We start from the raw sequence: 11,055 nt of genomic DNA, 5'->3' as shown, positions 1-11,055 counted from the left end.
GAAAATTTATTTTGTCAGCATTAACATAAAAATATGGAATTATTAGTAAGTTTTGTTTTTTTCAATGCAACTATTTTTTTTGTTTAATCTGGACAGGACAAGCAATATATATATATACACTTTACCAACCACATAAACAAAATGCAATTAAATATTATTTCCTGATAATTTCGTAGCAATATGATTCGCAGTTCCTGCAGAACCTGTCATCCCCACCTTAGTGAGCATCTTCGCTTTACTCTTAGATACACATCCACTCCACAAATAAGATGGATTATAAAAGCTAACACATTTGTTCAAAGTTTTAAATACTGGTGTCACTCTGGAGGTACGGGTTTGAATCCCACTCTTGACAAAGCTTGCTCTGTGGTCCTTCTAGTATCGTTCAAATGAGAAAGGCACTATGATGTAGATAATACGTTGACATATGCACAAACACACAAAATGCCCCTTTCTTATCCTGTTTCAGTTTATGCTTAATAGGAGTGGAGCAATTCCTCCTGTTTCTCGTACAAATATATCCTGACCACCACAGAACAGATACCCGTGTAGCCTGGCTCTGATTCAAGAATGACTCGCATGTTCGGCACTTTTTTTGTTTGCTGGAGATTATGATCAATAATGAACTTTTTTTGGGAATAAAAATTATCAAACACATAGGCATCATTTTAACCACTCGGCCACAACTACAGAGAGTGCCCCCACCCCCATGCTGCATTCTTGCTACAATCCAACATGGAGTGCAAGGTGGCATCTGAAACCTTTTTCATATTTGATCTCTGTTTAAAAACAAAAAAAATACAAAATACATGCTAGCAGACAGATAGGCCTCAGAGGATTAAAGGGTGAGTTAAAGTTAGAATTATAAAGTCTCCAAGTTTGGACGTGAAAATGGAACTTTGTTAAAAAAAACATCAATAACAGAGAAATGTGTACAAGGATTTTAGAAGCTGCACCACACTGCAGTTTGAATAGCTTATTTATGAGTTTTAGATGAAGGAATTGTCTTTGATTTAAGCTCTTACAAATGAGATGGAAAAAACACCCCTGAAGTCCTGCAGTTGAATATAATGCCATTACATGTCAAAGCAGTATTTTACTTCACCCTACTATTCCAACACAAGGAGTGTGTGGAAATGATCATACGTTATGATACGTCTCTGATCAGTTGTAAGGCACCTTGAAGGTACACCCCCATGATTAATATTTGTGCATCAGTGAAAGGTACACTCTTGGACAACCTTGAAGGAAACTAATGCTATTAGACATTGGAAGATCTAAAGAGTCTCTTTACACCACTTCTAGCAGCAAGCTTAGTTTTTCCCAGGAAGTCTCCCCCATCCAGGTACTGACCAGGTTCACAGCTGCACAGTTTCAGTGCATTTTCAGTTGTGAGTTGCAAGGTAATGTAGCTGCAAAAAATGTTTAATTGGTTGAGAATCAAACCCAGGCCTCCCCCATGACAGGCAAGAATTTTACCACTGAACCACCATGATGATCTGTAAAAGGTTGTACTCAGACATTTTTTACACTCAGTCCTGGATTGTGGGGTCCAAAGGGAACTTTTGGACGAGTGAGAATATTCTCCTATCTGTAAATTTTATTTTGGATTCTTTTTTTTCCTGCTAGTGTTGTATAGTGCAGCATTCGGGAATATTCCAAAACTGAGATCGAATGGTTTAAGAAAACCTGTTCAACTGGAACATGGAAGATCAAAAAAATGATAAAACAGTTCCTATGTTAAAACTGAAACAAAACAACAACAACAGAACTGCAGTACATCACACTATAAGCAAAACAAAAACAATAACGTTATGACAGAAAAGAAAACATAGAAGCTGTTAAAACATAACAAAAGAACTGGTATGTAACATCTTTGCTATTGGAATCACATAAAACAGAACATGAGATCAGTTCGGTTTCTTTCTTTCTGGGTTATCAAGCCAGTCACTGGTTGGTGCTTTTCAACAGGGCTCCATGAATGGTAGCCTCATGTGAAGTCAAATCACCACAGGTGACTTTGATCTGCCCAGCACAAGAGCAGGCCCGATTTTCTGAAGCATCACTGGGTTACAAGGAGCGATGCTGTTCTGGCCCAAATCGGTATCCACTTGCTCATGTCGGTACTGCAGTGTGAACTCCCAGATGAGTTGAAAATGGTGCTATTGTAACTTGTTGTTTGGATTGGGAGAAATGGCAGTGAGGCCGTTGCTTTCTGGAGAAAAGATGGATTCAGTGTTTAGTCTCTGCTCCTGCTGCAGTGAGGGGGATCGTTCAGGGATGAAGTCTAGTCCTGGCTTTCCCTTGCAGAGCTTCAATGGAGAGGCTGTGCAACCCTGCATGTGTCTGCATCACTGATGCAGACCGGTGTATGTGGTGAGACAGACAGGTTGTCAGTGCTGCAGACAGAAGTGTATTCTTGAAGAGGCATATATGCAGTGCTCTGATGCAAGGAAAACCTGTCCCTGCTGTAGCATACTCTAAAATGACAGAGCAGGCCTAAGAGCTGTTGCCCAGCTCTTGCAGTGTCTCACAGCTCACCCCATCGTCATCTGTAGCCAGGATGTTGAATGGGCTCTCGTTTGGTGAATACACAGGCCTCTCACAGTGCACCTCTGCATCTAAATTATTGGTCACTCCTGTCAGCATAGGGGCCCAGGGGCTCAGGTTACTGACACTAGTACTGTCAGCACAGCTGGCTTAAGGCAGAATTCTTATGCTGCTGCTGTCCTCTGTCAGCTGGGGCTCTTCCTCCTCTGGCAGTCTGTGGAAGCCAGCTGGAGATGGAGGAAACTGAGATTGTCTCTGAGGTGGTGATGTCCCTTCAGTTGTAGAGAACACTGAGGTGGAGGTCCTCTTTAAGCTGTAGTTGTACGGTGATGTGCTACTGGAACAGTTATTCATGAGAGCATGTGGGTCTTTCACAGAGGCTCAGGACAAGCCCCCTGCCTGAAAGTCTCCTTTGTGCATTCACAGGTCAAGAGCCAGGGGACAATGGACACAACAAAATAAAAATAAAATAACTACAGTGGTACTAGAAGGTTTGTGAACCCTTTAAAATGTCTGAATTTCTGCATACATTTGACCTAAAATGTGATCAGATCTTCATCTAAGTCATTAAAATAGACAACCCAATAAAACAAATAAAATACAAAAGGATATACCTTTTCATTTATTTATTTATCAAAACGTATTTTAGATTAAGCGGCATGGGACCCTATGTAAAATATTTCCACTGGCCCTGATCATGGTACAAAATTTTAATGAGCACCTTTAAATGCATTTCAAAAGCTGCAACATCTGACAAGCTAATTTTCTGATTCTCTGAAAAACCCAAATTGCAGTGTAATTGCTCAGCCCCTTGTAACTTTTCCTTATTGCTACTACCAGTATTCACCAAGCCGTACGCACAACCTGCAAAACAGATTCCTGTCCAGATAACGTAAGGCGATGAGATGTGCTTGTTTCCATTCAATTACCCTACTGTACAAAACGGATTTAAACCTTCTGCGGTCACCGCCCTCCATATTCCGTACCACTGTGACCACTGTGTCATCTGTAAGAACTTCTGTGTGGCTCTGTAAGAGGTCTGAGATGTAATTTAAAAAATCAGCAGCATTTATTCTCCGGGCTGCCTTCTGAGCGAGAAAAGCAGGTTATTATAGCTGCCGGAAGACAAACGCAACTGTACAAAGTCATAAGGACCTACACTTGACAAACATTCATCTCATATTCTTTGGACTGTTCCACGCACAGCATTTATAGCCTGTACATGAGTCTATTCTGTCAAGATTAACAAAACAAAATTCTTCATAGTGCCCTGTTGCTTTAAAATGATTAATTACTAATTATGATTAAATTATACGTCCTATCATAATGTCGCACAAGTTCCAGGAAAAGTGAAGGGTGTCTATTCACATTGCCACCACCACTATCCTGATTCTCATTGTTAATCATAACCAGCTCTCGGTTTTCAAAGTTATCGTTATCAGGTTCTACTACAGTACCCCTGACCATTAAATTATTTTCTGCCCCAGCATTCTCATTGTGTGGATCGGGTTGGTCATGTGGAATGTTGTGTCTTTGAATCTTTTGTGTCTCAACAAAAATGCTTTTGCAAGCTAAATTCTTTTATTAACATACTGACGCTTGATGTTGGTAAGGGGTCGGTCTTTAAACCACTTTTAAAACCGCATGTTTAGTCATTTACATCCATCAGCATTCAGCGCATTTGTACCATAAAACGCCATTGCCAGGTCGTGAAATGCTGCCTATAGAGCTGCATTCTCTGTAGAAGTTATGTCAAAAAGGAAAGTGGGAAACGACTGGACTTTTTTTGGTAGATCGGTTGTACATCTGCATAAACAGATTTTAGGCGCTCAGATTCTCTCTTTTTACCCATTTCATTAGTGCTCACCATAGCTAGTAACTGAGCTATGCAGCTCATACACTTTAAAAAATTACCATTTGGCAACTCTCTAAACGCACTACTAGTTCTATCCAAAGGTCTGGCACGTTTTTAATCCGGACAGTGTTTTGTTAACTACGGCCTTCCATGAAGAAATGCTCTCCACTGGGCCTAGCGTCTGCTCCCCCATTTCTCCCACATCTTTTTCCACTCTCAAAAATGCCACATCTGTGTGATTAAGAAATAGGTATTAAGGATTAGTCAGCAATGCTGAATATATTAAAAACAGAAAACTGAGTTAACTAGGAACTTTTAATTATGTTAACATTCCTCCAAAAGAAGTAACTGTTTAAGTGATATGGAACCAAGTTCATGTTTGTTTTGGGGTAACCTTTTAATTGTAACTGATGAAAGAGGTGTTTTAAAATACAACTTGCCACCGCTTAAATAATACTAACCTTTTTTCATGGTTGTGCTGTGCCTTATGTTTTGGGCTCCACTAGCATTATTTGAAGCCGGAGCAGTGTCTTTACGTAAGCAGGACATTTTTTTAATTAGTTAAATTCCCCTTTAAATGTGATTGATAAAAGTGTGTTTTATAATGCATCACAGACAACTCTTAAGTAATACACACCATTTGTCAAAGATTATTTAGAAATGCTCTGCTTCTCTTTCGCACATTAATTCCCCGTTGAGCCTGCTGCCTGCAGCAGTTGTATAACAGAAGCATCTAATGGAAATGAATAGGCATCTCGTTAGCAATGGTGTTAAGTTCTCTGTAGCTGACACTTGTGACACCATTTATGTTCGCTACAGCCATTGGCTTATACCCAGACTCTAACACTGTCCACAATACAGATGTACACGGTTGTAATTCTTACCCACTGATGCCGGAGAGTTCTGACAACTCGCAACACCACAGATTTATTCCCTGTTGAGCCTGTCGCCTGCGTCAGGTGTATATCTGCTGCATGTAATGGAAACGATATGGATGCATGAGACACGCTCTCACTAGCAACGCTGTAATTTCACTTTCAATAAGACGAATGTACATACCCAAGAAAAATTCATCGTCATCCATCAAATGCTTCAAAAAAGGGAGTCTTCCACTGTCTATATCTGCTCTTTGCATGCCACTGTTCTATTTTTCTGAAGTCCAAATATCTCCCAAGACTGACAGACTCGGACACTGCAATCCAAGTCCTTACGTAGGTTTTTAGGTCACTTCACTGTCCACGCCCGAAACCGTAAAGTTCTGAGAGATGTGTTTTTTAGAGATATGAACCCTAACCCTTTTATGACCTAGCAGTTCCAACTGCAGAGAAGTTGTCAGTAAAATGTAAAGATCTAAACATTCCACAAAAGCTTTACATTTTTTAATCTGATATAATTTTGCACATAATTTTCTTTTTCTTCCCCCAAATCATGAGGTTTGTGGTTGGGGTCTACTATAGCACCCCAACCAATTTAAAAGTGTTTATGCTTAAAATTAGCTGGGGTGTCTGGCATAAACTACCGACTGAGCTGTCTGGACCAGCCACTGACTGCCGCGAAGATGGCCTCTTTGAATGAGGAACACGTCGTTGAGGAAACTGAAGTGGTACATTATTACAATATTTTCTGATGGGGGTTTGTTGTTTCAATCTATGGTTAGGTATGTTATTTTCAACACTTGGCTTTTTCGCCAGACAGTGCATCAACCCAGATGGACTTCAGATTTCCTGTCTATTCTGAAAGTGATTTCGGTGATGAGGAACTGACAATATCTGACATGAAAGAGTCACTACAAATGGTAAATATTTTAGGAAAAGGCACAAGTTAAAGTTAAAGTCTTAAAAGTTATGAAGACACAGACATCCAATGACTGTATAACTGATTCATTTGTGCCCAGTCACTAGAAGCTTTAATGCGATTCTTTTCCCATCCTTATTTCTTCATTCCCATGAATTTACTCTATAGTAAAGGAAAAGTAAAAGCTGGCAACTGCAGGTATTCTTTGTCTGTGATGAACTGCTTGTGCAGAGAGTTATATTCGCTTTGAGGTTCTGGGTTCAATTCCTAGCATTTCTAGGTGTTTTGTTACCACCCTCACATAGCAAACGTCTTCGCTTGTGTTCAGAGAGAGCCAGGTTTATACAATAAAATCTAGATACTCTCGAAGTGCTACAATGTTGCTCTACTGCTTTAAAGGTACTTCCAATGCATTTAGTCTTGTTAACTATCAAATGATTTTAACTAATTTAATGTTATCTACAAGAAAGCCAGAGAAGGTCTTCCGATTTGTCTTGGCTGTTAAAGAAGCACCTGTTTAATCTCAGCCGGGATTTCTTGAGAGCTCGTTCAGCGAGCGAGTCCTCCCTCTGGACTCCGCACTGAGCTGAAAACTGCGTGAGCTCCTCACTGCGTGTCCTGTACTGTTACATGTGCTCTTGTGTAGATTAACTACATGCAGCACAGCGACAAGAACACCTTGAACGTGTTCCGTATGGGAAGAAAAATGATAAAGAGAACGTGTAAAATATCCATGGTACAATTCAAAAACATGAAGGACAAAACAATGACTTTTGAAGATCACAAGAGATTCAAGAAACACAACCATCCACTTGAATGCTGAACACTTAAGTTAAAAGACTGATTGTTTACCTACAAAGCGAAGGACATGACCTGTAAATCTCTTCATGGTTTATAGTTTACGAAATAAAACAATTTCTTTATTTCTTGATAGATGATTTATTGAATTTAAACAAAATCACAATTAAAAACCTTTTGTGTTAAACTGTTATACACACACTCTGACGAAGACAAACGTTAGTGTCTTCCGATGTGTGCACGCCCATTTCTCAAAAACAAAATGTAACGAACAGTTCTTTCCGGACCCTATGTGGACGACACAATCCGAAGAAGTGGGAAACACTAGGAAAAGGTCATGCAGGAATACGGGGCTGAAAACAGGGGGGCGTGTCCAAAGTGCGCTGGTGCACGGGGAAGGTGTGGCCGAGGCAAACAATTCAAAAGTAATCCATACAGGGAATCCAAAACACAAGAATAAGTCCATAGCCAGGTGATCCATCCAAACAGGAATTAAAAACACGAACCGGGTCGGAACCGGCGGACAAGGAACGGGAACAGAGATTAAAACCTTAAGAGGACCAGGCACTTCCAGGTCCCGGACTCGCACGGTGCGGAAACCAGATGCATAGCCAGGATGAGCGTCGGTGCCTGGCTTTTAAGGTGGGCTGGGAAAAGGGATCAGGTGCACAGAATTAAGTCTAAAGTGAAAGGGCTGGAGCACCCTTAAGGAGGGGGGACTATAATCGTGACACAAAAAAAAATTAATTGATTTTAATTTATCTACTTTTTATGCTTGCATCGTTTTTTAATATTTCTGTAAAATCTTGTCTTCTTACTAGTCTTGATATACATTTTTCGAACATGGTGCAATAATTTTGTTATTAGTATATTAACAATCAAATATACAGCTTTTCTTCCTGGGGAACAAAGGTTGTTTTCAATATTGCAATTTGCAATTTAGTGTGATTTTAAGAAATTATTTAACATCATACGTGATCTAATTTTCCGGAGCAAATGCGTTTTTCTATTGTAATCTCTTGTGAATGTGTGCATAGGTTTCATGGTTTCAATATAAGACTATAAAATGTCTTCTTTGTATTATTCTGTAGTAATTTGTGAAAAGACAATAAAGTTCTTAACAAATCCCATATATTTGATTTCTGCATTCTGTTAAGGCTATAACAGATAACTTTTCTCTAAAATTTTGAGACAGAGTAACAAGTAGAGACGTTTTGCAAGTTACTTGACAATCTAGATAAAATAACATGGCGGTGAATAAGGAAGGCACAGTAAGTTTAGAAGACCGACAACTTAGCTCTTGGCCACCAGCCCACTGCATTCAAAGTCTCAGCCTACTATACTATGTTGAATCACCACTAGTTATATTACTGTTGTAATAGAGGAGCAAAAGAGGCGCAGCCAGTAGAGCTGGCGACCCTTAAGTTCAAGATTGTGGATTCAGGGGTTGTTTGTGTCCTTTCTGATCCCTCTAAGCTTTTAGTAGGACAGTGCAAGCAGGACGTTGACAGTTACCCAGAGTGCCCAGAGTACAGTGACCCAGAGTGCCTTATGACCATTGCCTGATTCAGCTTTCTTTCCATTTTGAGCCTCGATTCAGATATTGCTCTGAAAGCATCGGGCGAGCAAGAGTGTGTCTGACTCGAGGAAGATCTGCTCACAAGTATTAAATACTTCAGCATTTACTGTTTGAATACCACACTTTTTTAAAACACGGCTGCTTCTTAAGCTAATGGGTAGCGGTTTTTGAGCGGGCATTGTATAGTTAATGCTGTTATTAATAAAACCTTAAATTCACATAATGGAATTTTGATGGCGCAAAATAGTCTACCTCCTGTACAACTGTACATGCCCGCTGATTAGAGCTTAAAACTACAGTAGCAAGAGTAGCAATAATGGCAACAACGAGTTCGGCATTTCTCATGTCTTCTGCAGAGCCATCTTATTGGAATGCACTGCCTGAGATAAAAGGGGACTTGTGGCTTCGTTTTTACAGACTGCTGCGTTGCTCTGTTCATGCAGACTACACGCTTTAAATTTATGACATTTACTGCAAGAGTTGATTTTCCAGGTTTTTTTTTGAGCACGCACTAAAATATTTCATTCAGGTTCGCCGAATACATCATGAAACCGGTATTTCCAACGGTCTTACATGAAACCTTTTTGTTATTCGGTTCTGAAGTTTGAAAATGAAAATGAAAAGGGGGTCCAAGCCACATAAAAACCCATGAATTCTCACAAATTGCCTTGTGCTGCACCTTTCTTCTGCTGCTTTTATAAATCTGCCTTAAACATTTGAATGCATACCTTACTGCTGCTAATCACATTCACGTGTTTACGAAGCTTTTTTCTGTCCGTTATGTTCTTGCGAAGCAGTTTCTCCATTTTCCTCCTATTGTGATTGTCAGCGAGCACAACAAGACTGGAACAGTGTAAGACGGGGTAAAACGGCTTACTGTCGGGAGTGGGATTTGAACCCGCGCCTCTATTTGGAGAGCTGAACACAAAGCTTAAAAAACACGAATCTATGAAATCGTTATTTTAAACCATTCGAGTATCCTGAAGAAATGTATGCTGAATGCACCGGTTGCATCCGATTTTCCGTAACTTTAGGACAATTGACACAACTGGAAGAACACAATTTGTGGCGTTTAGCATGACATAGTCTTGCAGGCAGACAATGTTTTGTCCCACTACTTATATAATTTTATTGTTTACTCGTTTAAAAAAAAACACGGTCTTCTCGTTCCTAAGTCAGATTTTAAGTGCTTTCGAACCTTACTTCCAACCTAGACTGACAGCTCACTCGATCTGTTTGTGATCAGACTGTGGAGTGGGGGCTGTACCAAATGCACGTTCCTTCCCAATGCTGAGGCGATCATTTGGAAGATGGGTGTGAAGAGAGACAGGCTTTGTCGACTAAAAAACAGGGCAGGATATGCAAGAGCACTAATCACTGGCGACAGTTATGTTCTTCTTACTATAGAAACTCCTACATTGCAAATTTTTTAAAGACTTTGAAACTAAAGGAAAGTGGTGACAAATGAAACAGGCACAGGTGGGGCTTGAACCCACAATCTTTGGTTTATGAGACCAACACCTTACCACTTGGCCACCACGCCTTAAAAGGTGGATAAATTATTTTTTTCTGAATCTTGTTTACATCGCCTGGAGGCAGCAACAACAAAAAATAGGGATTTTTAACAAGGAGATACGCAGCAGTGGTGTAATCCCAAAAGATGCCCCCGAAGAAACTGGAGCTTTAATCCAGCTCCTTAGAGCGCTCGGCCGCGTTACTCTCGACAGCGGCTCTTCAGCTCTTGTTGTCTGACCTAGTGGTGTTATGACGCATGGAAGCGACTGCAACTTCGTTTTCTGAGATGCTTTCTCTCACGAGGTGAAACCTCAACTTCTTTGGCACCTCTGGATATACTTCTTCTGTAGAGCAGGCTTTCACACCTTAGCTTATAGCACCCTTCAAGTCATTTTATTTTTATAGAAAGATGCATTCCTGTTTTAAAAATGCTTTATGAGGCGTGTTTGATTAAACGGACAGTTTTCTTATTGTAGAATGCAGATCTGTGCAGCAATTGTACTGGATTTGACTGGGATTCTGAAATACTTCTTGCAAAGGTATGTAGACTTTCATGAACCTATACTAAAAAACAGACCTGAAACTCCCTAGCTTCCAATCTCTGATGTTACTGTCCTGAAACTCGGACGTGATGTTCTGCAGACATGCAGTGTCCCTTTACTCTCGTTGTTTTCAAAACGACCTCCGTTGTCGGGCGCAGTTGAAGTGGAACTGGCCTGACTGCACTGGCTCAAAATGTCCCTTAATGGGACTAGAATGAAATTCTAATATACGTATATCGTTATAAGTCAATTAGACATCTCTGATTATACAGTATGTCCATTATACATAAATGGTTGAAGTTCTATTATACGGATACATTTAGAGGACTATTATACCTATATAGTTAAAGGTCTATTATACATCAAAGATAGGTCTTATAGGTGTAGAAACTAGTAAATCAAGCCAATGATTTGGTTTAGAA

The 11,055-nt window shown here is 40.0% G+C and overlaps 1 non-coding gene across 1 annotated transcript; it reads right to left on the bottom strand.

Annotated features, from left to right (window-relative positions):
* Positions 1–10,047: 10,047 nt before the first annotated feature.
* On the bottom strand, positions 10,048–10,119 carry trnam-cau (transfer RNA methionine (anticodon CAU)). Its single transcript has one exon. It is a non-coding gene; the product is annotated as a tRNA-Met (tRNA).
* Between the last annotated feature and the right edge of the window lie 936 nt (positions 10,120–11,055).

This window comes from Atractosteus spatula, chromosome 10, assembly GCF_055471065.1.
Source record: "Atractosteus spatula isolate fAtrSpa1 chromosome 10, fAtrSpa1.hap1, whole genome shotgun sequence".
NCBI classification, from domain to species: domain Eukaryota; kingdom Metazoa; phylum Chordata; class Actinopteri; order Semionotiformes; family Lepisosteidae; genus Atractosteus; species Atractosteus spatula.
The sequence above is the reverse complement of the archived record's forward strand: the minus strand, read 5'-3'. Positions and strand labels throughout refer to the sequence as shown.